Source organism: Stegostoma tigrinum, chromosome 1 (genome assembly GCF_030684315.1).
Source record: "Stegostoma tigrinum isolate sSteTig4 chromosome 1, sSteTig4.hap1, whole genome shotgun sequence".
Taxonomy (NCBI): Eukaryota; Metazoa; Chordata; class Chondrichthyes; order Orectolobiformes; family Stegostomatidae; genus Stegostoma; species Stegostoma tigrinum.
In genome coordinates this window covers 99680252-99705354 of record NC_081354.1, presented here as the reverse complement: position 1 = coordinate 99705354, position 25103 = coordinate 99680252, and the positions used below count along the sequence as shown (strand labels likewise).

The 25103-nt window shown below is 41.2% G+C and overlaps 1 protein-coding gene across 3 annotated transcripts in view; it reads right to left on the bottom strand.

Annotated features, from left to right (window-relative positions):
- The window catches only part of LOC125461163 (putative methyltransferase NSUN7), a 115404-nt gene that overhangs the window by 4285 nt on the left and 86016 nt on the right, over positions 1-25103 (bottom strand). The window lies entirely within an intron of this gene.

Below are 25103 nucleotides of genomic sequence, written 5' to 3'. Positions count from 1 at the left end.
AGGATATCTAAATCATTCGGATATAAAACCCCTGTTCTTTGTCAAAAACCTGGAATTCCTACCTAGCAACATGGTAGGAGCATCATCAGGGTAAGCATTGCACAGAGGTTTAAGGAGAAGGTCCACACTCATCTTCGATGACTAGAAATGAACAGTAAATATGACCTCCCATATTTAATTATAACCCAAGGAAAAAACAGTTCACTGACTACAGTCATATCTAGTGCAACAGAAAATTGAGATTGTTGGATGCTAAACATCTCAGCTCCAGGGCATGATTGTAGGAGTTCCTAGGACCAAAAGTCTTCAGCTGCTTCATCAATGACTTTCCCTGCATCGTAAGGTCCGGAGTAGAAACGTTCACTGATGATTGAAGGGTGTTCAGTACCATTTGTAACATCTTAGATAGTGAAAAAGTCCATGTCCGTGCGCAGCAAGATCTGGACAATGTTCAAGCTTGAATTGATAAGTAGCATTCGCAGTATTTAAATGCCAGGCAATGACCATCTCCAACAACAGAATTACCATTGCCAAATCTCCCATCATCAATATCTTGAGGGTTAGAGCTGACCAGAAATTTAACTGGACTAGCCATATAAATACAGTGGCTATAAGAACAGATAAGAGGCTTGGAGTATTGCTGTAAATGATTTACCTCCTGACTCCTCAAGGCCTAGCCCCCCAAAGGCACAAGTCAGGAATGTGATAAAGTACTCTTTATCTGCCCAGATTTGTGAGGCTTCAATGACGCTGAAGTAGCACACCACCAACTAGAACAAAGCACCTTGCTTGAATGGCACCTCACCCAGCATTCACGCCTTCTGTCACTTTTGGTGCAAAGTGGCAGCAAGACACACCATGCACAAAACGCAATGCAGCAAGTCAGGAAGCCTCTTTCAACAATAGCTTCCAAATTGCAAACAACCACTCAGAAGAACAGCAAACCCATGGAAACACTACAATCTGCAATTCACACATCACCCTGGCATAGAACACCATTCCTTCTCTGTTTCAGGTTCAAATCCTGGAACTTCCCATCCTAGCAGCATTGCGTGTGTACCTACACCACATGGAACGCAGCTGCCCAAGGAGATACTTTCCCACAAGCAATTAGGGACGAGCAATAAATGCTGACCTTGCCAGCAATGCCCAAAGCCCATCGCCAAAATATTACAATAAAATAAACCTTTTTACCAATAAGAAAACAATATTCAGAACATACTTTTTCAAACTGCCTGTTCCAAATTAATTTCAAAGAAAAAAAACCTTACAGCATGTTACAGATTTTCTGTCCTCCCTTTCTTGCTTTAGCCTGAATCTTTATCATGGTGCTTCTTAGCGGACTATGAAAATATGTGTCAGCTAAGCACTACAATTAATGCTCATTTTATTCACCATAGTTCTAAAATTTGAAGAGACTGGTCTACAGTGCCTGTCTTTTAATTAGTACAACAGCACAAGGTAGGCTGATAAAATGAGATTAACAGGAGAAAGTTAAGAAATAGGAATCTGCTGTTTAACACACTGTAACTGCTCTGCTAGTCGATAAAATCATGGCTGATCTGATTACGGCTGAGCCCTACTTTCTTGCCTGCCTAGTTGACTTCTTTTTTGAACTAAAACCTGAGTAAATTGGCTTTGAATGTATTGAATAACTCAGCCTCTTTTGCTCTCTGAGGTGAGAGTTCCAAAGTCTAATGATCGTCAGAGAAAGCCATTTTCTTCAGCCTTGCCTCAAAAGCTGTCTTGAACCACTACAATCTTTGGGGTGTAGATACACCCACAATGCTATTATTAGGGAGGAAGCTCCAGGATGTTGAACTAGCAACAGTGAGGGAATGGAGATACAGTTCCAAATCAGGATGCCTGGATGGTGTTGAGCTTTGAGTGTTGTTGAATTTGCGCTCATTCAGACACTCAATGAATTGGCACGGTAGGTAAAAGGGGAAGAGTAGTGGATGGATGTAGGCACTAAGTTGACACAGGCATATGAAGAGCTATGGTAGATGGATAGAAGGCATTAGATTGCATGGGTTGGCGAGGGGATGTGTGGGGAATTTGAGGGTGGAGGAATATTTTATATTTTCCCCTATGGAGAGATATGGTACATGTTTGACCTGGCCTGAGGACAGTGTTGCTGGCAGCAAGGCACTTGTGGGTTTATGGAAAGCATGTTTGTACATTACAAGTGCATAAACTCCATAAATTTAGTAAAGGTTTGAAGAAGTTGTCCAAAAAAGTGTGACATTTTTAAAATTCTAAGATATTGAAACCATTATAGGATTTGTGCTGAGCCACTGATTTTCCAAAGTGCCATTTAAACAATGGTGTGCCTACTAATGGGAATCTGTTCAGTGGAAAGGAAAGTAGAAAGGGATGGCACAGTGGTTAGCACTGCTGTCTTACAGCACTAGGGACCTGAATTCAATCCAGGCTTGTGCAACTGTCTGTTTGGAATCACAGAATCCCCAAAGTATGGAAAGAGGCCATTTGGTCCAACAAGTCCACACTGCCCTTCCGAAGAGCATCCCACCCCACCTAGACCAATCCCCATATCCTTTCCCTGTAATCCTGCATTTCCCATCTCTACTCCACCTAATCTACACATCCCTGAATACTGCGGACAATTTAGCATGGCCAGTCCAACTAACTTGCACATCTTGGACTGTGGGAGGAAACCCACGCAGACATAGGGAGAATGTGCAAATTCCACACAGCCAGTTGTCTGAGGGTGGATTCGAAACCAGGTCCCTGGTGCTGTGAGGCAGTAGTGCTAACCATTGAGCTACCGTACCACCGAAAATCTGGAGTTTGCACATTCTCCCTGTGTCTGTGTGTGTTTTCTCCCAGTACCCCAGTTTTCCCCCACAGTCCAAAGTTGTGCAGGTTAAGAGGATTGCCATGCTAAATTGCCCATATATCCAAGGATGTGTACGTTAGGTGGATTAGCCATGAGAAATGCAGGACTACAGGGACAGAATGGGGGAGTGAGTCTAAGTGGGATACTCTCTGGAGAGTCAGTGTGGACTTTTTGGGCTGATTGGCCTGTTTCCACATTGTAGGGATTCTATAATATTAAGCACTAAAGCAAAATGTCTGTTTACATAAGTCATTGAACACTTGAGAAATGTTTGCTTTCATAAGGGCTTGGTTGAAGCAATTTCACTGTATTGGATGTTGGCATTGTACGAATGGCAGCATGTGTCTTTCAGTTATGCTGGAATCCAAAGGCTTCATCCTCTTGCTTAATGCCCATGGCAATAATAGGCAAGTTGACATGGGAGGGAAGGACAAAGGGAACTAAATAGGAGGTGAGAGTTGGAATAGGAGCAATAAAGGATGATGGGGAAGATTGTGGCACATGCGGTATACAAAGCCATAGGAGATTGGCATAGGGTGGCACAAAGGCTGAGGGGCCAGGGAAGGTGAATGCAAGAGGGTAGGTTGGCATGGAGGTATGACAGAAGTAGATGTACATAGGGTAATTACAGGGAATGAGGGAGGACCGGAGGGCATCACTGTGGGTGAAGGGACATAGATTGTCATTGTTGGGTATACAGAGTGAGAGGCTAAGAGTTGGAGGGATGTTGTCTAGGCAGAACTTCTGCCCACCCCACCTCAAAAACTGAGCAATCTTTCAAAATATACCTGGGTCACTTGGCTCAACTTCCTATCCAGAACGTCCCCACCAAAAATGCAAATTGTGGAAAGCCATTTTTAATTTTAAGGCCATGAAACTGGGATTTCTCTTGCTTTTGTGCCCTGACTCAAGAATAAAATTTGTGGCCAATGACTTAAGTCTTCAAAGTGTTAAATTGGGAAAAAAAAATTGGTTTATCTGTTTGATAACAAAGGAATAGTTGAGAAAGAGGATGCTTTGAGTGTCAACATATTCATATGGGACTTGACATGCTTTGAGATGATGCTGTCAAGGAGCAGCTTACAGATGAAAAGCTTCACAACCATGTAGAGTGTCATTTGTGACTGCCATGAGAGTCTGTTGTAAGACTAAAGTGGAATATTAAAGAAGAAGAAGCTGTTCTTAAAATGAGTTGACTCTGTCAGAACCAATTTTGCACATCTGCCCAAGATATATTTCAATCCTGAATACAGTCAAATATTTGGATTTAGACTTAAATTATATTTTTCAAATGTTTTGTTTAAATGCTTTACCACCGCATCATGTGTCAGGACCCAGAAAGAGGCAAGAAAAGGCAGTGTAAGACCTGTTACATTAATCAAACACCATGCCACAAAATGATGCTGTTTAACTTCCACCACATGCACTATTAGTCCATGTGAAGCTTTCAGACAACCCAATGACTGTTTCATTATACATGCTCAGATTTCAGAGCAACTTACAATGAAAAGCCTTGGGTATAAAACACTGAACTACTAAAAAGACAATTTTGGTCACTGACTGGCACACAGACAGATATATAGCAGGCATCAGTGATGGTCTTGCACTTTTGTTGTAGTAGTGAGTTGACAATGGGCAACCAGGTTATGTCATTTAGAAAGCAAACTAAAGGGAAAACCACTCACACATGCATCAAGTATCTGTTTAATTAATAAGCAATGTATTAATTGATATTGCAGTGCTAACCAACAGTGAATAACAACTAAAGTAGAGGAAACTTTCATCCTGTTGTTGCAATTTGCCTGTGAGCATGTTAGCTCGAGATGGCAATGTTCTGAACCTATTGCTGAGTTCCTGCACTGTAAACTGAGGCACTTCTCTTAAGACACTGACAGGGAGAGACTTGCATTGGCCTTTTATTCTCTGACCACCTCTTGCCATCCAGCACAATCCTCTAACCCACAGATATAACCAAAATACAGAAGAAGCTGGAAATCTAAAATAACCCAATGGTACATCATTAATTGAGACAATGAGCAGGATTTTCATTCTGGCTTCTGAAGTGCGACCTTGGGAGCACTTTGGGATCTTGACACCACGACATCAGTTTTAGACATGCAATGCAATTTTCAAAATGTCTACTAAAATTCGCCCGCTGATTGGTGTAGCGGCAACATGGATTAGGCATGCAAGTTACATTGTGCAGATCCAATTCATAGGGCAAATGGCAGCTATTATTGTTGTGACTGCTTCATGCAGTGGTGGATGAAAGAGGGGAGAACAGCACCAGATCCAGCAGCCCCACACTTCTCAATTGCCTTCCTTGTGGTTCTTTTGGAGCCTGTGAGACCAGATGTGTTTTGTTCCCTCATGGTGTCACATGTGCCTGCGCCTCCATTGCAGAGTTCTCAAAAGATGTAATATCCTTTATCCCCAAGTATCCCCAGATGCGCTCACTGGTGAAAAAACAATCTGAGACAGTGTGCTTTTTAAGGGGATAAAGGCATCATAGAAACTGCCAGAATAGCATACATAGATCAGCATAAAGCACTTTTTGGGGCTGCAGACCAGTAGCACAAATATAGTTGAATCTCTCAGACTACTCTGTCAATGTCTTGAAGACCAAGTGGATGTGGTAATGATATCTTACACCTCCAGGATCATTATGAGGATAATTCTGTTGCCCTTTGTTCCTGAAATGCTCCATGTGTTTGAAATTCTATGAACTTCTCGGTCCTTTTGAACAGGGTTACCTGCCTTTGTTCAATGGTGCTGCTGCCTGAGAAATATCCATTGTCACCAATCTTTCATATGAGCTGGAGGCTAAAACATTCAAAGTTACTGTGTCTTTTACAGTTACAGGTAGGGCAAGCTCATGAACATCTTGGAGGCCTGGAATAATTCTTAATTAGGGCAAAGTTTTAGAAACTATAGCATGGATCAGTGAAACTTCCTGTTATACCGACATATCAGGATGGCTTATACGTCAGCCAGACATTCTATATGAAAGGGATTGTTCTCATTGTCTTCCTGCCAGTTGTTCCTCACTTTTGTGGTCCTCTTGCCCAGGAGTCCACATCACATACTGTAAATGCTTCTCCTTATCCCTTCTCACCCCAATCTTGGAGTAGCTTTTTCCATGCACATCAATTCAGTAACTTTATTTTTTTTCTAACTTTTCTTTCGGTTAAGCATTTCTAAAAAATCCATCCTCACATTTTTCTGAATTAAAAGTGCATAAGATCACCCTGCATCTGACTCTGCAACTTCTTGTATACTTTCCTCATAAATTGGGCAGCTACTCTGGACTATCAGGCATATGGCTGAGGCATTTACAGCAGTAATTGTTGATTGTCTGTGACATCATTCATCTAGCATTGTATATTACTTTCACAATTACAGAACGTTCTAGTACTGAATGCACATCAATGCAATTATTCTGTTGCTCAAATGTATGTGTGAATAAGACCACAAAGTCCTAATTGTAATAAACATCTTGACATCAGTTATAGAATAATTGCTTCTGGGGAGAAATTTTTGCAGAGTAAAGAAAGGGTGCACGTAAATTTCTACATTTCTCTGGTTATGTTGATACTGTGAAGTGTGGTAGGTGGCCTCAAAACCATAGAGAACCAGATTTTGAGGCAAAATAACAATGAGAATAATGGAATGTGTTGCTATTTTTGTATAAATAATATGGCAATTTAAATTAAGAGCAGAATGTCAGTTATATGTTGATATTGAAAAGCTGTTTGAACTTCACAAAAAACAGCATCTCACTGTCTCAGCATTGAATGAAGCAGAGTACAGTATTTAATACGAATAAAATTGGTTTGTAATTATTTGACTTAATTTATTTTAATTTCCCTTTTAATAATATTAAATGCATTACTTATGGCCATCCAACCTCTCTGGCACTGAAAATGAATTAGCACAAATGTGAAATCTCAATCTTTTAGGTCTTATTTCTTGAAGATTTAAGAACGGAAAATTTTAAACCTAATGTTGCTGCTTTTTTCTCTCGATCTAATAATTTTTCGACCGTTATTTCTCTTTCTGTGTCTGATCTGACATAGTATTCACCATTTTAATTCATCCTCCCCTTCTCAGTCTGTTTGTTTCTCCATGCTTAAATTTTCTAGGCTAAGGAAATAAACTACTAATTTTGTAATTCACCAAGGTCCCAGATACCCAGCCATTTCCAAATCCGCTACCAGCTTTATTTTCAGCAACTTATTACTTTAAAAACTATAAAAACCTAAACATGCAAGTCTAGCCAGTGGCAGATGCTGTAATTAACCTGCTCCTGCAAATTTTAGTTCAGTATTTATTATTTGTTGCTCTTCCGTGATATTCAACAGGGTGAGTCAAGACCAAGTGTAATTTCAAAATCAAACAGGGTTAAAAGGGTAGGAGAGCAGGGCACTGGTGAAAAGGATGGCAGGGGAGTAGAAAGGCCAGAAGGAGAGAAAATCAGGGAAAGTGGAAGATTAAGGAAGAAGGATTTAAGAAAGAAAGGTATAAAAAGGGAAAAAAAATGGTAAAAGGAGAAACAAATGGAAGGAAGAAAACGAGAGGAAGAGAAAGAAGGGGAGAAGGAGGCAGAACAGAGAACTGTGAATCAAACAGGGAAGTAATTTAAGTGGAAAGGTAGAGAGGAAAGGAGTGGCAGCCAGACGGGGGCTTATAATCGAAAAAGTGTGACGAAGTTCAAAGGAGTGAAGGGGAGAGGAAAGAAGGTAAAGGATACACAAGGTAATTACGAAGAATGAGGACGTTGTATAAATTTAATCAAAATCCAAACAATTACACTGGAAATCTCTCACTGCACCATCTATAGTTGGAAGGGGTATGGCATTCAAATGTTCATGCCCTTGTCAATCATTTAATAGTTAGAGAGTCACAGAGTCATACAGCATAGAAACAGGTCTTTTGATCCAACTAGTCCACGCCGACCATGTTCCCAAATAAAATGAGTCCCAATTGTCGGAGTTTGGCTCATATCCTTCCAAAGCTTTCCTATTTATGTGCTTCTCCAAATGTCTTTTAAATGTTGTAACTGTACCTCATGTCCTTTTAAAAACCTTCTCCTCTAACCTTAAAAATATGATCTCTTGAACTGCCAACCCTAGGGAGAAGACCCTTGCTATTCACCATATCTATGCCCCTCAACTTCATAATCCTCCTATGCTGCAGTGAAACTGTCCCAGCCTATCCAGCCTATTTTTATAGCTCAAACCCTGTATTCCCAGCAACATCCTGGTCGATCTTTTCTGAATCCTCTCTAATTTAATAATAACCTTCCTATGAAATGGCCACCAGAACTGCACAGAGTACTGGAAAAACAGTTGAATTTTAGGTCTACGTAATTTGTCTTATTAAGATGGCTGTACTTTGGAGGATACAATTATATGGGTTATTTGGACTTCTTAAAAAGTTGTGAAAATGATTTCAACTTGATTAGGTTGCCAGTGAAACAATAGCCAGCACTTACCTCCACCACTAGTGCCTCCTCTTTTATCATGTTTTTTTGTTCAACCCCTTACTGGACGAACACAAACTTTTCCCCAATACATATTGGTAAGATTGGTCTCTGTCACAAAATCTGCTCCCTAGTGACAGTCTCTAAGGCTGACTCAAATTGCTTGCAGCATCAATATTCTTTTCGTGATCCTCCAATCCCTTTATCTCCTCATTATTGCCTACGGCCACATCTGCAATATCACCTGTCTGCACCCTGCCACTGTTAGTTATCTCCAGACTCAAATACACCATTGCTGTCTTTGCCATCCTTTAAAGCCATTCATAAATCTGAGTCATCCAAAAAAAAAACTGCTGTCCACCTTCTAACTCTCACCAAGTTCCCTTTCATCCATTGTTCCTGTACTCGCTGACTTATACTGGCTTCAACTACAGAAATGCTCAAATTTTACAATTTGCATCTTCATGTCTGAACACTTTTGCCATCTCATCTCATTTCTATGCAGTAGCAGTTATCTCTTCCGCTGCAGATACTGTAAGCTCTGGAATTCCCTCCCTAAATATCACACACACTCACAGTCATTCCATAAAATATTCTTGGGCTAAAGTTTTGTTACTGGTCCTGATTCTCCTCTCATTGCTCAATATCAAGCTTAGTCCTATTATACAATGAAGCATCTGAAAATGTCTCACACTAATAAAGATGCTATGCAAATACAGTGAATTTTAGCTTCTCTGATTTAAAGTAGTTAGATTTGAACACTTCATCCAATACGCTGCAGAATATGAAAGATTCATGAATCAGAAGTTTGAAGAATGATCTGAGAATAGAAGACAGAATAGAATGGAACTAAAATGTAAAATAAGTTGGGTGCTTCAAATTGACAATGGAGGTGTCAGACTGTTAAACGTAATCAATTTGCTGAGGATATTCTTTCCCTCAGAGAATAAAGTACCCACCCACTTTTGTCTTAGATTTTAACTATCTCAATCTTATTAAACAAGACAGCAGATCATTTATAACAACAATTTGATTTAATTATCATGTGTACTCAAGTACAAGTACAGTGAAAAATATATAATATCAACACACAAGGTGCCACTTCAGGTACAAGTACCTAGGTACAGAAGCTTAAGAACAAAGGAGAAAGGAAGAACAAAGTCAAAAGCTAAACATTGCAGTAATTATAGTATAGTGTAAAACATACAAAATAAAAGTTACATATTTCGGACCTTCTTAGTTTTGAAGTAAAAAAATAAAAAAATTAAGAAATAAAGTTCAAAATTCAAACCTTACAGTCTTCCTTAACTGCTTGCCGAGAGCTTAAACATTTCCTAGATGTTTTCTAATCTGGCTTTTGATTAAAAAGAATGTAAATGCTGAAATAATTATACCATTTATATTGTGGATTTAGTGCTGAAGCCAAAGAGGAAGATTGTGGATTTTCTGTTGTCATAAAGACGGTAGAAACTGGCCATGCAGTAAAAATGCAGAATTAAATAAATTCTAATGGGTGATGATGGCCATTAACACAGAACATAACAGCACAGTACAGACCCTTCGGCCCTCGATGTTGTGCCAACCTGTCATACTGATCTCAAGCCCATCTAACCTACACTATTCCATGCACGTCCATATGCTTGTCCAATGACGACTTAAATGTACCTAAAGTTGGCGAATCTACTACCGTTGCAGGCAAAGCATTCCATTCCCTTACTACTCTGAGTAAAGAAACCACCTCTGACATCTGTCCTATATCTTTCACCCCTCAATTTAAAGCTATGCCCCCTCGTGCTCGCCGTCACCATCCTAGGAAAAAGGCTCTCCCTATCCACCCTAACTAACCCTCTGATTATTTTATATGTTTCAATTAAGTCACCTCTCAACCTTCTTCTCTCTAATGAAAACAGCCTCAAGTCCCTCAGCCTTTCCTCGTAAGACCTTCCCTCCATACCAGGCAACATCCTAGTAAATCTCCTCTGCACCCTTTCCAAAGCTTTCACATCCTTCTTATAATGCGGTGACCAGAACTGTACACAATACTCCAAGTGCAGCCGCACCAGAGTTTTGTACAGCTTCACCATAACCTCTTGGTTCCGGAACTCGATCCCTCTATTAATAAAAGCTAAAACACTGTATGCCTTCTTAACAGCCCTGTCAACATGGGTGGCAACTTTCAAGGATCTGTGTACATGGACACTGAGATCTCTCTGCTCATTTACACTGCTAAGAATCTTACCATTAGCCCTGTACTTTGCCTTCCGGTTACTCCTACCAAAGTGCATCACCTCACACTTGTCTGCATTAAAGTCCATTTGCCACCTCTCAGCCCAGCTCTGCAGCTTATCTATGTCTCTCTGCAACCTACAGCATCCTTCGTCACTATCCACAACTCCACCGACCTTAGTGTCATCTGCAAATTTACTAACCTATCCTTCTATGCCCTCATCCAAGTCATTTATAAAAATGACAATTAACAATTAGCAATGTCCCCTATTCTGGAATGTTTATACTAACCTTAGAGAGTCCCATCATGATAAAACACTGGTTGTGACATTGTTATTATCAGAGTATGACCGGCAAGTTATTTAAGAATCGTAAAAGACCCTACTTAACTTTCCCTTCCTGTATTTATTACAGCTCACAGTCAAGAAAGATAGAAGAAGAAACCAGGGAATTATAGACCAATTAGCCTAACATCTGTTGTCATGAATTTGCTAACATTTATAACTAAGGACTAAACACAATGAAATTTTTTAGCTAATCAGAGAGTGTCAGCACGAATTAGTAATGGAAGGTTACACCTGCTGGATCTGATTGAGTTTTTACCTAACTAAAATAACGGATAAGGGAATGTCTACGGATTCGATTTATATAGACCTTGAGAAGGCATATGATAATGATCCTCCTAAGAAACTATTGGACAAAGTTGAAGTTCATGGAACTGAAAGCAAACAATTAAACTGTTTAGAAAGCTAGTTGTGCAAAAACAAGAGTAGGAAAGCAGGTGCATAGTTTATTGGGCAAAACCAGGGGTGCTTCTCAAAGATTCGTCGGGGGGCCTCAAACAGTCACTGTGTTCACTAATGACCGAGATGAAGAAGTCGAAAGCCCCAAATCAAAATTTGCCATTGATACAAAAATGTGTAGGATTGTAAACTTGTAAGTGCAGTTGAATTATAACATTGTAAAGAAATCTTGAAGTGAATGAGTAAAACTATGATAGAAGTATTTCAAACTTAGCAAACGTGAGGAAACATTTCTGAATGGTGAAATGTTAGAAATAATGGAGGTATAGACATTTCCAAGGGTTGGAACATGGACATACTTTGGATTGATTCATACTGTGAGCCAAGTGATTTGCTTCTGATCAGGAAACCCTCCTGCTCTTACTGCTAGGCATCAGGTGGATAGGAAGAACTTAAAGACCAGTTACATGGATCAGGTCCTGAACAGGTGCAGAAAATGACGAGAAATGGTAATGGATTGCTGGACATTGTATACACAGGAATAGAATGCAAGGAGACAGAAGTTATGCTTGGCTCTTCAAAGCTATTGTTAGATCATACTTGAGAGTATTGTGAACAGTCCTGGGTATTACATTTTATGATAACATATTAACCTTGGCAGGACTACCATGCAAATTTACTAGAGTAATACATGGATTCCGAGGGTTATTAAGCATCATCGTCGGAATTCCTCTGAGTAACATCCAATCACAATCAGCTTCAACTGCTTCATTGAGGGTCTCTTCAAAATAAGGTCAGTGGTCGGGATATTCACTGATGGTTACATATTATTCAATACCATTTAGACATCTCAGATACTGAAGTGGTCTCTACTCTCAAGCATTTATGTACGTGAGTATCAAGAAATGACCATCTTCAGTTCATAAAATCTAACTTTCTACTCTTGACAGCTAATGGCATTATCGTGCTGAATCTACAGCTTTCAACATCCTAGAGGTTACCACTACCACAGACTTAATGAAAGTAAATATTCTGGCCACTGGGAATTCTGGTGAATCACTTATCTCCTCAATTCTTAAAGATTGTCTATTACGTACAAACCATAAATCAGGAATGTGATGGAATATACCTGCAAGTTCCCCTTCGAGCCACACAATATCCTGACTTGAAATTAAATCATTGTTCCTTCATTGTCACTGGGTTGAGATTCTGAAACTCTGTCCCTACATGTGAATTTACCCGTTGTGATGAAGGTTCATGCCATGTCAATATTATTATTTAGAAACTCAGGTATTAAAGTGGGCACAACCACATAAAGCTTCAAGTTTGGTTTGTATTTCTATATTGTGCATGTTAAGAACTGGACTGGTTAAGCTATCTACTGACATAGCACAGCAGAGACAGAAACAAGTTTGCATTCAGAAGGAGGTATAGAACAATCCAGAAGTTCATTGAATATGCAGTTTTGTTTCAGAGAGAAAAGTAGGTCCTGCTGAAAGAAAAAGGCCTACAGCATCAGCAATGCAATTTAACTGTCTTCAAAACAATCCAGATTGGCACAGAAACTGCAAATGGAAAAGCTCCAGAAACACAATAGGGTAGGAATCCTGCAGTTAGCAACGCATCTCCTAACTCCTCAAAGCCTCCCACCATTAAGACGGCTCAAGTCAATTGTGATAGAATACTTCCCAATTGCCACGAAGACTGCAGCTCCAACAACACTCAAGAAGCTAGACAGCAATCAGGACATAGCTTGAATGGTATCATATTCACAAATATTCATTCCATGATAATGGAAATAGATACTTTCAGATATCAGCAGCAGCATGTGCTATCTACAAGGCCATGATTGGAAATCACCATGGCTCCTTAAAAACTACCTACCGAACCTAGAACAATACTATCTAGAACGGCAAGAGCAGCAAATAATTGGGAGCAACACAACCTTCAAGTTCCTTTGCAAGAAAGTCTTCACCCTGACTTGAAACTGTACTGCCATTCCTTCAATGTCACTGAGTCAAATTTCTAGAAGTCCCTCCAAAACAGCAATGTGGGTTCTCCCACATCAAATAGGCTGCAGTGAAGGCAGTTCACCACCACATTCTCAAGGACAGATGGACGACAAATGCTAGCTTTACTGGTGATGATACATTTGTTCATTACAGCTTGCCCATTCTCAGTCTGAAAATGCTACATGCCTGACACTATTTAATTTTGCAAGTCTGCGGTATTTTACACAACCGCTTTCCTACGGTTCTCAAATGAATTGGTGATCTTAATATTTTGAGTAATAAATAGATTCAGCCAAGAATTAAGAGATGCAAATATCAGATTCATTTTTATTATCTGGAAATTATACCATTTTAGAAGAAATGAAACCAAAGGTCACTAAGCAGGTGAGGTGCTAGCGGAGGTTCCAAAGTGTCCCTCGCTGCCCCACATTTCACCACCATCTGCTATCGCTCATACCCTCCCATGCCTGCCATGCATCTCACTATTACTTACTTCACATCTGCCAGTTTTCAAATGTCATTTATTCTAATTATAGACACAGAACATAGAACTTAGAATGGGACAGCACTGTACAGGCCCCTCAGCCCACGATGTTGTGAACTTTTACCCTAGTCCTAAGGTCTATCCAACCTCCACCCCTACCTTATACTATCATCCATATGCCTATCTAATAGCCGCTTAAATGCCCCTAATGAAGCCGACTCCACTACCTTCTCCAGCAATGCATTCTACCTCTAACCACGCTGAGTAAAGAACCTACCTCTGACGTCTCCCCTGTATCTACCTCCACTCACTTTAAAACTAGATCCCCTTGTAGTAGGTACCTCCACCCTAGGAAAAAGTCTCTGGCTGTCCACTCTATCTATACCTCTGATCATTTTGTACACCGCTATCAAGTCAACCACTCATCTTTCGTAGTTCTAAAGAGAAAAGGCCTACTCTCTCAACCTTTCCTCTCAAGACCTTCCCTCCATTCCAGGCAACATCCTGGTAAATCTCCTCTGCACCTTTTCCAACGCTTCCACATCTTTCCTGTAATGAGGCGACCAGAACTGGACAAAATACTCCAGATGTGGCCGAACCAGACTTTTGTATAGCTTAAGTATAACTTCACGGCTCTTGAACTCAATCCCTCTATTAATGAAAGCCAACACACCATATGCCTTCTTGACAACTCTATTTACCTCGATGGCAGCTTTCAGGGAAGTGTGGACATGAACCCCAAGATCCCTCTGCTTCTCTACCCTGCCAAGAATCTTCCCATTAATGCTGTATTCTGCTTTCACGTTTGTCCTTACAAAATGAATCACCTCACACTTTTAAGGTTTAAACTCCATCTGCCACTTCCCAGCCTAGCTCTGCATCCTATCAATGTCCCTTTGTAACCTAGAACAGCCCTCTGCACTATCCACAACTCGATCCACCTTTGTATCGTCTGCAAACTTACTAATCCACCCTTCCATTCCTTCATCCAAATCATTTACAAAAATCACAAATAGAAGAGGACCCAGAAAGATCCTTGTGGTACACCGCTCATAACTGAGCACCATGTTGAATATTTTCCGTCCACTACCGTCTTTTGTCTAAGGGTCAGCTAGTTCTGAATCCAATCTGCCACATTTCCTCCTATCCCATGCCTCCTCACCTTCTGCATGAGCCTACCATGAGGAATCTTATCAAACGCCTTATTTAAATCCATGTATACTACATCCATTGCTCTACCTTCATCCATGTGTTTGGTCACCTCTTCAAAGAATTCAGTAAGGTTTATGAGGCATGATCTACCCCTCACAAATCCATGCTGACTATCATGAATCAAACTGTGCCTTTCCAAGTGATCATAAATCCTATCTCTCAGAGTCTTTTACAATAATTTTCCCACCACTGACGTAAGACTAAGTGGCCTGTAATTCTGGGGTTATCCTTATTCCCTTTTTTGAACAAGGGAATGCTGTTTGCCTCTCTCCAATCTTCCGGCACTCTACCCATGGACAGTGAGAACAAAAAGATCATTGTCAAAGGCCCTGTGAACTCTTCCCTCGCTTCCCACATGATCCTTGGATAAATCCAATCAAGCCTTTAATTTCAAGTTCCTCAAAATTGCTGGTATATCTTCCTTACTAACATTGACCTCCTCTGGCCAACCAACCAGTTTCACACTGTCCTCCTCTACAACTCGGTCCCTCTCAGTTGTGAATACCTAAGAAAAGTATTCATTATGGACCTCTCCTACCTCTTTAGGCTCCGTGCACAAATTCCCTTTACAATCCTTGATCGGCCCAACCCTTTGTCTGGTCATTCTCTTATTCCCCACGCACGTGTAAAAAGCCTTGGAGTTTTCCTTGACCCTGTTTTCTCATGCCCCCTTATCGCTCTTCAAAGCCCTTTCTTCAGCTCCTTCTGGATAACTTACATCCCTCTGGAGCCTTCCCACTCCTGGTTTCCTAAACCATATACAAACATCCTACTTCCTCTTAACCAGTCATTCGATCTCTCTTGAGAACCAAGGCTCCCTCACTCAGATGCATCTTCCCTGCTTGCGAGGGACAAACAAATCAAGCACATACAGTATCATACAATTATACAAGGTGTTAGAAAGGATTCTGAGGGATAGGATTTATGACCATCTGGAAGAGCATGGCTTGATCAAATGCAGTCAACACGGCTTTGAGGGGGGCAGGTCGTGCCTCACAAACCTTATCGAGTTCTTTGAGGATGTGACTAGAAAAGTTGATGAGGGTCGAGCTGTGGATGTGGTGTATATGGACTTCAGCAAGGCATTTGATAAGGTTCCCCATGGTAGGCTCATTCAGAAGGTCAGGAGGAATGGGATACAGGGGAACTTAGCTGTCTGGATACAGAACTGGCTGGCCAACAGAAGACAGCGAGTGGTAGTAGAAGGAAAATATTCTGCCTGGAAGTCAGTGGTGAGTGGTGTTCCACAGGGCTCTGTCCTTGGGCCTCTACTGTTTGTAATTTTTATTAATGACTTGGATGAGGGGATTGAAGGATGGGTCAGCAAGTTTGCAGACGACACAAAGGTTGGAGGTGTCGTTGACAGTATAGAGGGCTGTTGTAGGCTGCAGCGGGACATTGACAGGATGCAGAGATGGGCTGAGAGGTGGCAGATGGAGTTCAACCTGGATAAATGCGAGGTGATGCATTTTGGAAGGTCGAATTTGAAAGCTGAGTACAGGATTAAGGATAGGATTCTTGGCAGTGTGGAGGAACAGAGGGATCTTGGTGTGCAGATACATAGATCCCTTAAAATGGCCACCCAAGTGGACAGGGTTGTTAAGAAAGCATATGGTGTTTTGGCTTTCATTAACAGGGGGATTGAGCTTAAGAGTCATGAGATCTTGTTGCAGCTCTATAAAACTTTGGTTAGACCGCACTTGGAATTCTGCGTCCAGTTCTGGTCACCCTATTATAGGAAAGATGTGGATGCTTTGGAGAGGGTTCAGAGGAGGTTTACCAGGATGCTGCCTGGACTGGAGGGCTTATCTTATGAAGAGAGGTTGACTGAGCTCGGACTTTTTTCATTCGAGGAAAGGAGGAGGAGAGGGGACCTAACTGAGGTATACAAGATAATGAGAGGCATAGATAGAGTTGATAGCCAGAGACTATTTCCCAGGGCAGAAAAGGCTAACACGAGGGGTCATAGTTTTAAGCTGGTTGGAGGAAAGTAGAGGGGATGTCAGAGGCGGGTTCTTTACACAGAGTTGAGAGAGCATGGAATGCGTTGCCAGCAGCAGTTGTGGAAACAAGGTCATTGGGGTCATTTAAGAGACTGCTGGACATGCATATGATCACAGAAATTTGAGGGTGCATACAGGAGGATCAATGGTCGGCACAACATCGTGGGCTGAAGGGCCTGTTCTGTGCTGTACTGTTCTATGTTCTATGCATCCATTTCTTAAACAATCTCCACGTTTCAATAGTGCCCTTTCCTTACAGCATCTGTTCCCATTTTATGCTACCCAGTTCTTGCCTAACAAAATTGTAATTGCCCTTACCCCAATTATAAACCTTATCCTGCTGTATGTACCTATCCTTTTCTATGACTATTGTAAAAGTAACAGAATTATGATCGCTATTGCCAAAATACTTTCTTACCATCAGGTCTAACACTTGGCCCAGTTCATTGCCAAGCATCAAATCCAAAGTAGCCTCTCCTCGTGTTGGTCTATCCATGTACTGTGTCAGGAATCCTTCCTGAACACACTGGACAAAATCCACTCCATCTAAAAACTATTACAACTAAAACATTTCCAATCAACATTTGGAACAGTGAAGTCACCCATGGCTTCAACCCGTGACTTCTGCATCTTTCCAATATCTGCCTCCCAATCTGCTCCTCCACTTCTCTGCAATTATTTGGGGGTCTGTAAAAAAACTCCCAACTAGTCACTGCTCCTTTCTTGTTCCTGACCTCAATCCAAACTGACTCTGTGGACATATCATTCTCGAACTGACTCTCAGTAGCTGCTATACTAGCCCTGACTAGCAATGCCACTCCCCCCGCCTCTTTTTCAACCCTCCCTCTTTCTTTTAAAGCACCTCAATCCTGGAACTTCCAACAACCATTCCTGTCCCTGAGTTACCCAAGTTTCTGTAAGGCCACAACATCATAGTTCCAAGTACTGACCAATGCTCTAAAAGCTCATCCACCTTATTTCTGATACTTCTACTAGCATTGAAGTATACACACCTCGAACCATCTTGGTGTCCACAATTATGCTCCATCAGCCACATTTCTTTATTAACAACCTCACTCCCTGTTGTGTCTATTGGAAGGCTGAATACCTCATCCTCTGAATTGTAAAGGGGGAAAAAAAACATTTTCCTTATAAAGGTATTGTTTTTCCCTCAAAACTGACCTCTAGTCTACTACTAATACCCTCGTTTCTTTTTGGGAACATTGAAAATACCATAAGCATGGCATATTTTACAAAATTGCCCTTTAGTAATGAGAGTCTTATCATTGTATCTTCACAATATTTCCTACGACAAAGCTCAGTGCTCTTCATTAGCAGATATAGGGCTACGTAATTTGCTAGACTGCCACTGCGAACAGTTTCAGCTACTAGGGTTTTACAGTATATTCACCATTCTCAAAATGAAAATGAACTCAATTTGGTTAAGTATCATATTACAGTACATCCCTACATACAACATTCTCTCAACAAGCTGTTTTACAACCTTGTAGCATATTCTTTGTTTTACAAAAAATTGTCGACTTGATCTTCCTCATAAATAGAACTTCAACATAAAAGAATCACTGAAAGTTAAAAACAGAAGTTGCTGGAAAAGCTCAGCAGGTCTGGCAGCACTTGTGAAGAAAAGTCAGAGTTAAGGTGACCCTTCCTTACAGTTAACCCAAAACATTAGCTCGGCTTTTTCCTTCACAGACGCTGCCTGACCTGCTGAGCTTTTCCAGGAACTTCTGTTTTTTGTTCCTGATTTGCAACATCTGCAGTTCTTCCGGTTTTCACTGAAAGTTAATCTTGTTTGGGCAAAATTGACTAAGTTCACTGGAACTTCTAACCATATTGATGATAAACAAAAAGTGAAGATGAGATATTAAAATGAGGTAGAAAATAGTCCCACTTAAGATCATAGCTGACTACTATTTGGTCATCAATTGATTTCTACACCCATTTTATAAGATTGATCAATGAACAATGACGAAGAAAAAAAATCATTTAGCTACTGGAACCAATATGTATAATGTTTCAACTGTACAGACCCTTGGGTACAGCTTATCTTAAATACCACATGTAGTTTTGGGTAGCAGATCTTAAAGAATGCAAAAATTAAAACAAAAAATGCTTGGAAAATGACAGTGTCTGAAGAAAGGAACAAAGTGTTAATATTTTAGGCCTGTGACCTTGCATCATAATAGAAGAAAGTTAAAAATCTAATAGAGTTCAAAGAAGCCAATGGTGTTGGGAGGAAAGAACAACAAAAACATCTGAGATAGGCAGGACAGATTGAGTGATCAAAGGATTCATGATTCAAAGGTTAGCAATGGGACGAGTGAAGAAACAAAAGATTTATCTAGCTCCCATCATACCAAACTTGCCAGATAAGCTAGACCATAGGAAAAATTGACAAGGAAACCCAGCAGATCCAGTTCACCACTTGCTCCCAGTGATACTGCGCAGCAACAGGCATGTTTCACAGGCACCAGTCTTCATTTTCAAAAATTAGCATCTGCCAACCCATCACAAACATCATGACATCTCCAAAGAATACTGGCAGATTGCTCATGAGGCAGAGATGTGCATTACAGGTCACAGCAGCAGCTAGTATTGAGAAGGCTGTAGCAGGGTCACATCGGGCATGACACAGATCATGGGACGGACAAAGCTGTTCATGTGCTCTCTTAGTGCTCATTTTGTGTCTACCTGCATGCTCACTCCATCCATACCGTGCCTTTCTCTACCATGCCTGTTAGCTTACTGTAACTTTAGCCAGAAGCTGGGGAGGGGTAGTAGGAAGGATCTTGTCATATCACACAGAGTTGGCATATCATGTCACCTGCCTGTGCAGCAAACACATTCAAGTCGAGGGTGGGTGGCACTATCTAGCAGGAATGCCAGTACTGTCAGATACAGGCAAAGTCCATCCACAATTCAGGGGCTCCATTCTCGTCAGCTATCCACTTAAGACCCTCACAGTTTGGGTACCTGTCCCAGTACAGTCCATAGGATGTTCAGTGGTCAATCGTATACAGTCAGAACAAGTAATCAGACAAATCACAGTGTTGGTCAGCGAACTGCGAACACAGAGGTCAGGGGTCTCTCAGGCACATCTAAAGGGTTCAGGGTAAAGGAGGGAGAGCTGCAGGGGCAAGGATTGAGTGGGGGAGTTGGAAATCAGTGATATCAAGGTGGGGGATCCAAGACTAAAGGTATTTATAGTTGTGGGCTTAAGGACAGTGACAGAGGTAATCTCAAGTTGAACAGGGTGTGGGGTATTTCCGAATAGCATAACAGGGCATGGTAGGCTACAGGAGTTGGATGGGGATTAGTGTTATTGCCTGTAACCTCCAGAGAAGTATAAAGAAGCAGAATAGGCATCAGCAAGTTGGTGTTCAAGTGGCAGCACGAATAGTTTTACGTAAAATGCAATGTGATGGGTCACCAGCTTGGTTGGGTTAGTTGTTGGGGAAGTGCAGGTTATGGTACCATGGAGGTTCTAGGTGTTGATGGTGTCTGGTGAAATATGCATACAAAATACTACGAGAAAACGGTTGTAACAATGCCTAGGGTGGGCAGTGTTGGCATCAGTTTGAGGGGCGGACGTGTGGCTTCCACATTTTCTGGACACGATGACATTGTAGCTATTAAAAGATGCCATGCTCAAAACACGGATACACTGGATTTGCAGTCATTGCATCATCCATTTCATATGCACACCGAATGAAGGTGCTTAGGGTCAGAACTCCAGTGGATATAATTCCAACCGATTCAACCTCTCCTCATTGTTAGCCCCACCATTCCAGGAGTCAGGCTGGTACAACTTCACCACACTTTCTCGAAAGCAAGAGCATCCTTCCTCAGACAAAGTGAACAAAATTGCACATAATACTCCAAGTTGTGCCTCATCAAGCCCTTGTATAACTACAGCAAGATATTCCTTCTCTTGCACGCGAATCCTCTTACCCAGATCTTAATGCACATTTCCCCCTCTCAAATTATAGTAGGATAACAATCTGCCTTCATTTTTTGCTACCAAAGTGGATAACCTCACATTTATCCACATTATACTGCATCTGCCTTGGATTTATTCACTCTCTCAGCTTATCCAAATCACATTAAGGTATCTCTGCATCCTTCTCACAGCTCTCCCTCCCACCCAGTTTTGTACCATATACAAATATGGAGATATTACATAAAATTTCCTCATCTAAAACATTTATCTTGTGAACAGCTGCAGTCCCAGCACCAATCTCTGTGCTACCCACTGGTTCCTGCCAGGCATTCAGACCCTTTCATTTCTACTCCTTGCTTCGTCTCCCAAGCAGTTTTAGATCTCAATACGTGACTCCACAAATCTCATGCGCTTTAATCTTACACATTAATCTCCCTTATGTGGGACTTTGACAAAATCCTTCTGAAGGTCCAAATAATGCACATCCACTGCCTCATCAGCTCTACTGGTTATGTCCTTGAAAATTTCCAGTAGATTTGTCATACAAGATTTGCCTTATGTAAATCCATGGTGACTGCCCAATTTTTATTTACTATTCATTTGTGGGATGTGGGCGTCACTGGCTGGCCCAGCATTTCTTGCCCATCTCCAGTTGCCTTTGAGAAGGTGGTGATAAGCTGCCTTCTTGAATCGCTGCAGTCTTCCTGCTGTGGGTTGACCTACAATGCTATCAGAGAGGGAACTCCAAGATTTTGACCCAGTAACAGTGAAGGAACGGTGATATATCTCAAAGTCAGGATGGTGAGTGACTCAGAGGGGAACTTGCTGGTGGTGGTGTTCCCATATGTCTGCTGCCCTTGTCCTTCTAGATGGAAGTGATTGTGGGTTTGGAAGGTGCTGTCTGAGGATCTTTGGTGAATTTCTGCAGTGCATCTTGTAGATAGCACACACTGCTGCTACTGACCATTGGCTGTAGAGGGCGTGGATGCGGTGCTAATCAAGCGGGTTGCTTTGTCCTGGATGATGTCAAGCTTCTTGGGTATTGTTGGGACTGCACACCTCCAGGCAAGTGGGGAGTATTCCATCACACTCCTGACTTGTGCATTGTAGATGGCAGACAGGCTTTGAAGAATCAGGAGGTGAGTTACTCGCCACAGTATTCCTAGCTTAATTCTACCACAGGCACTACTGCAGAACTCCTGATAGATATGGACTGCAGATAAAATGCTGCTCATGCCTTCACAAGAACAGTGGTGGATCAGAACATCGGGCTGCTGATGATGGGATTCCATTGCTTGGATCTTTTGGGGATTATGGAATCATATAGTACGGAAGAGGCCCTCAATCCATCCAGTCGGCACCAACAAAATCTACTCTAAATCTACACCAGTCCAACTTTCCAGCACTAAGCTCACAGCCATTAATATTATGACACTTCAAGTACTTATCCAAATACGTTTTAAACTTTGAGGTTTCCTGCCTCAGCTACCCTCGTAGAAGAACTTTCTATTCCATCACCATCACCTTCACTCCTGACTCTCTGGGTGAAAAACAATTTCCTCAAATGCCTCTAACCATTCTTTCACCTTATAATTATGCTCCTAAGAGAGCTGATGTTGTTTCAGTTGGATCGGAGTGTTAGGGACCTAGTCCCTGACAGATTTTCCTCTGTTTCTGAGTGCGGGATTTGTCTTTAAGAACATTATTCTTAAAAGGTTAGTCATATTGACGGGCCATGTCACTAACTTGTACAAAAGACATTAAAACTGCTCCATACCCAGTGTGTGCTTCACTCACTTTCTGGGTGACCTCCAACTGAGTCCAGACAGAATGTGCCACATCATTCTGGCATGCCGTGCTCTGCACAATTGAAGTAGACAATGAAGCAATACCCTGGATGCTGAGGAACTGGGGGAACATGAGTAATCTTTGAAGAGAAACACGTTGAGGGAGAAAAAGATAGCATTGTCCATTGAAACAGGCTGGAGCAATTGAATTATAAACAGAGACCAGAGAGAGGCTGCAATTATAACAAAGCTCAGTTGCAACAGCAGCTTTGAACCTGACCTAACCTCTTCAACACCCAATTCCAAAAGAAGAGAGAAGGGTGCAGCACAGACATCATTGAGTGTTACATTGGTGGATGATGCTTAGATTTGGTTGGCATAGTAGGGGAAACATTCATCCTGTCAGCTTCAGTTTTGTTCCCTTTCGCATTCAACAAATATAAGTTCATGATGGTGTTTTGACTAACCTTGCCTGCACATGATATTCCCCTACTGGACAATGACATGACGCAAACATACAGTGAACATTTGGGATATGGTAGCGTCGATTTAGAGAGGGTGTTTAGAAGAGTTGTAGTTAGGGAGATGTGAAAGGCATGGCTTGATGGTTCCAAAATGGGGCTGTATGTGTGAGGGGGTGTCAGCTATGTTGTCTATGTGCTGCGGACAGCCTGGGCTTGCGGCTACCATGCCATGACATTGTTAATGAGGAGCAATGCTGGATTGACAATAGCTATTGAGATGCACAGTGACAACATCATTCTTAGAAGGATGCAGGGTGAGATGGAGTGAAAATCAGACATGGAAGATGCTGTCAGGGTGTGCTAGGATGAATAATAGGCCTTGCTGCAAGAAACCCTAAAATATCCTTATTACAACACAGTGATAACATGTATAGAAAGACAAAAAACATTATATATTGAGCTCAGTATTCTGACTTTGAATACCACGTGGTAGAGATTCACCAGACTGACATGAGGGTTTAAGGGTTTAAATTGTACAATTGAGACCAAAACTGTTTTTGTAAATATTTACCATCCCTTCCTCTTTTGTACTTCCCTTATTTAAAAACCAGCTAAGCCTCACATTTGATGTTTAATTATCTATCCCAAGTTCATTCTGCTCTACTCCATTAAAATTATGCCATGTCTCCACACTGTTTGTCCCAAAGTACATCACTCTGGAGTTGACCAGAATTAACCAATCATTAAGCTTAACATCATAGGATCAGCTACCTAATTACTCTGGCTTCACATCAGGTCAAAAGCTTGGTGTTCTGTGGAGAGTAACCTACCTCCTGACTGCTCAAAGCCTTTCTGCCACCTAAACAAAAAGAATGGAACATCAAGCACCCCACTTGTCTGAATGAGTGAATCTCCAGCTAGAACTTGGACACCACTCAGGACAAAGCAGCCCCCTTGATTGGCACCCTGTCCATTGTCTTAAATATTCATAGCTCCAATACAGTACTGCCACACTGTGGCTGCAATGTATACCATCTACAGGATGCTCTGCAGCAATTCACAATGGCTCCTTTGACAACAACTTACAAACCATCAAATTCTACCAACTAAAAGAACAAGGCCAGCAGGCACAAGCCATAACAACTTGTGTCTTTCTAGAAGATTATTCACTGCCACTGCCTCGTGAGCATTACATGTTTAGTCTGCTGGTGATGCCCATTTCCCATTAAAGAAAAAAAACTTCTTTGAATTAAATTTCATATAGCATGTATATAACTGTACATCTATACTAGTCTGACTTTGGGTTGGTGAGATCCTGTTTAGCATTTGATAATTTATTAAGTTTTGTATCGTACGGTAACTGCAAAATTGTACTCACTTATATATTAATCCAGGTTATTTATACTTAGAAAGAAAAGCATTGATACCTTTATCGATCCCTGGGAACCCCAGAGAACATTGTTCTGTAAACAAATAAAAATATACCAACTACTGTTGACCCTTAGCCAGTTATGGGCCTAAGTTGTCACAGTTCCAACAGCACAATGTGGTTTTATTCTCCAAGCAAGTCTATTTTACTGTACTACCTTCCTCAACACCTTTTGTTATTCCAAAGAACTCAGTCAGATAGTTGGTCACAAATGGCCTTTAATAAATCAATTCTGGCTGTATCTTACTAATCAAGTAAGAATTAACTTTGTTCTTAACAATAGTCCACAGTAGTTTTCCACTGCAGACTCAAAGAATGGTCCATTGTAAGCAGTTTTATTCTTCCTCTCTTTCTGAACAGAACTCATGAATGATTCACTCTCAGACTTGGTGGAATATTTAACCAATAGACCAAGGGAGACCTTCTGATTTCCAATGAAA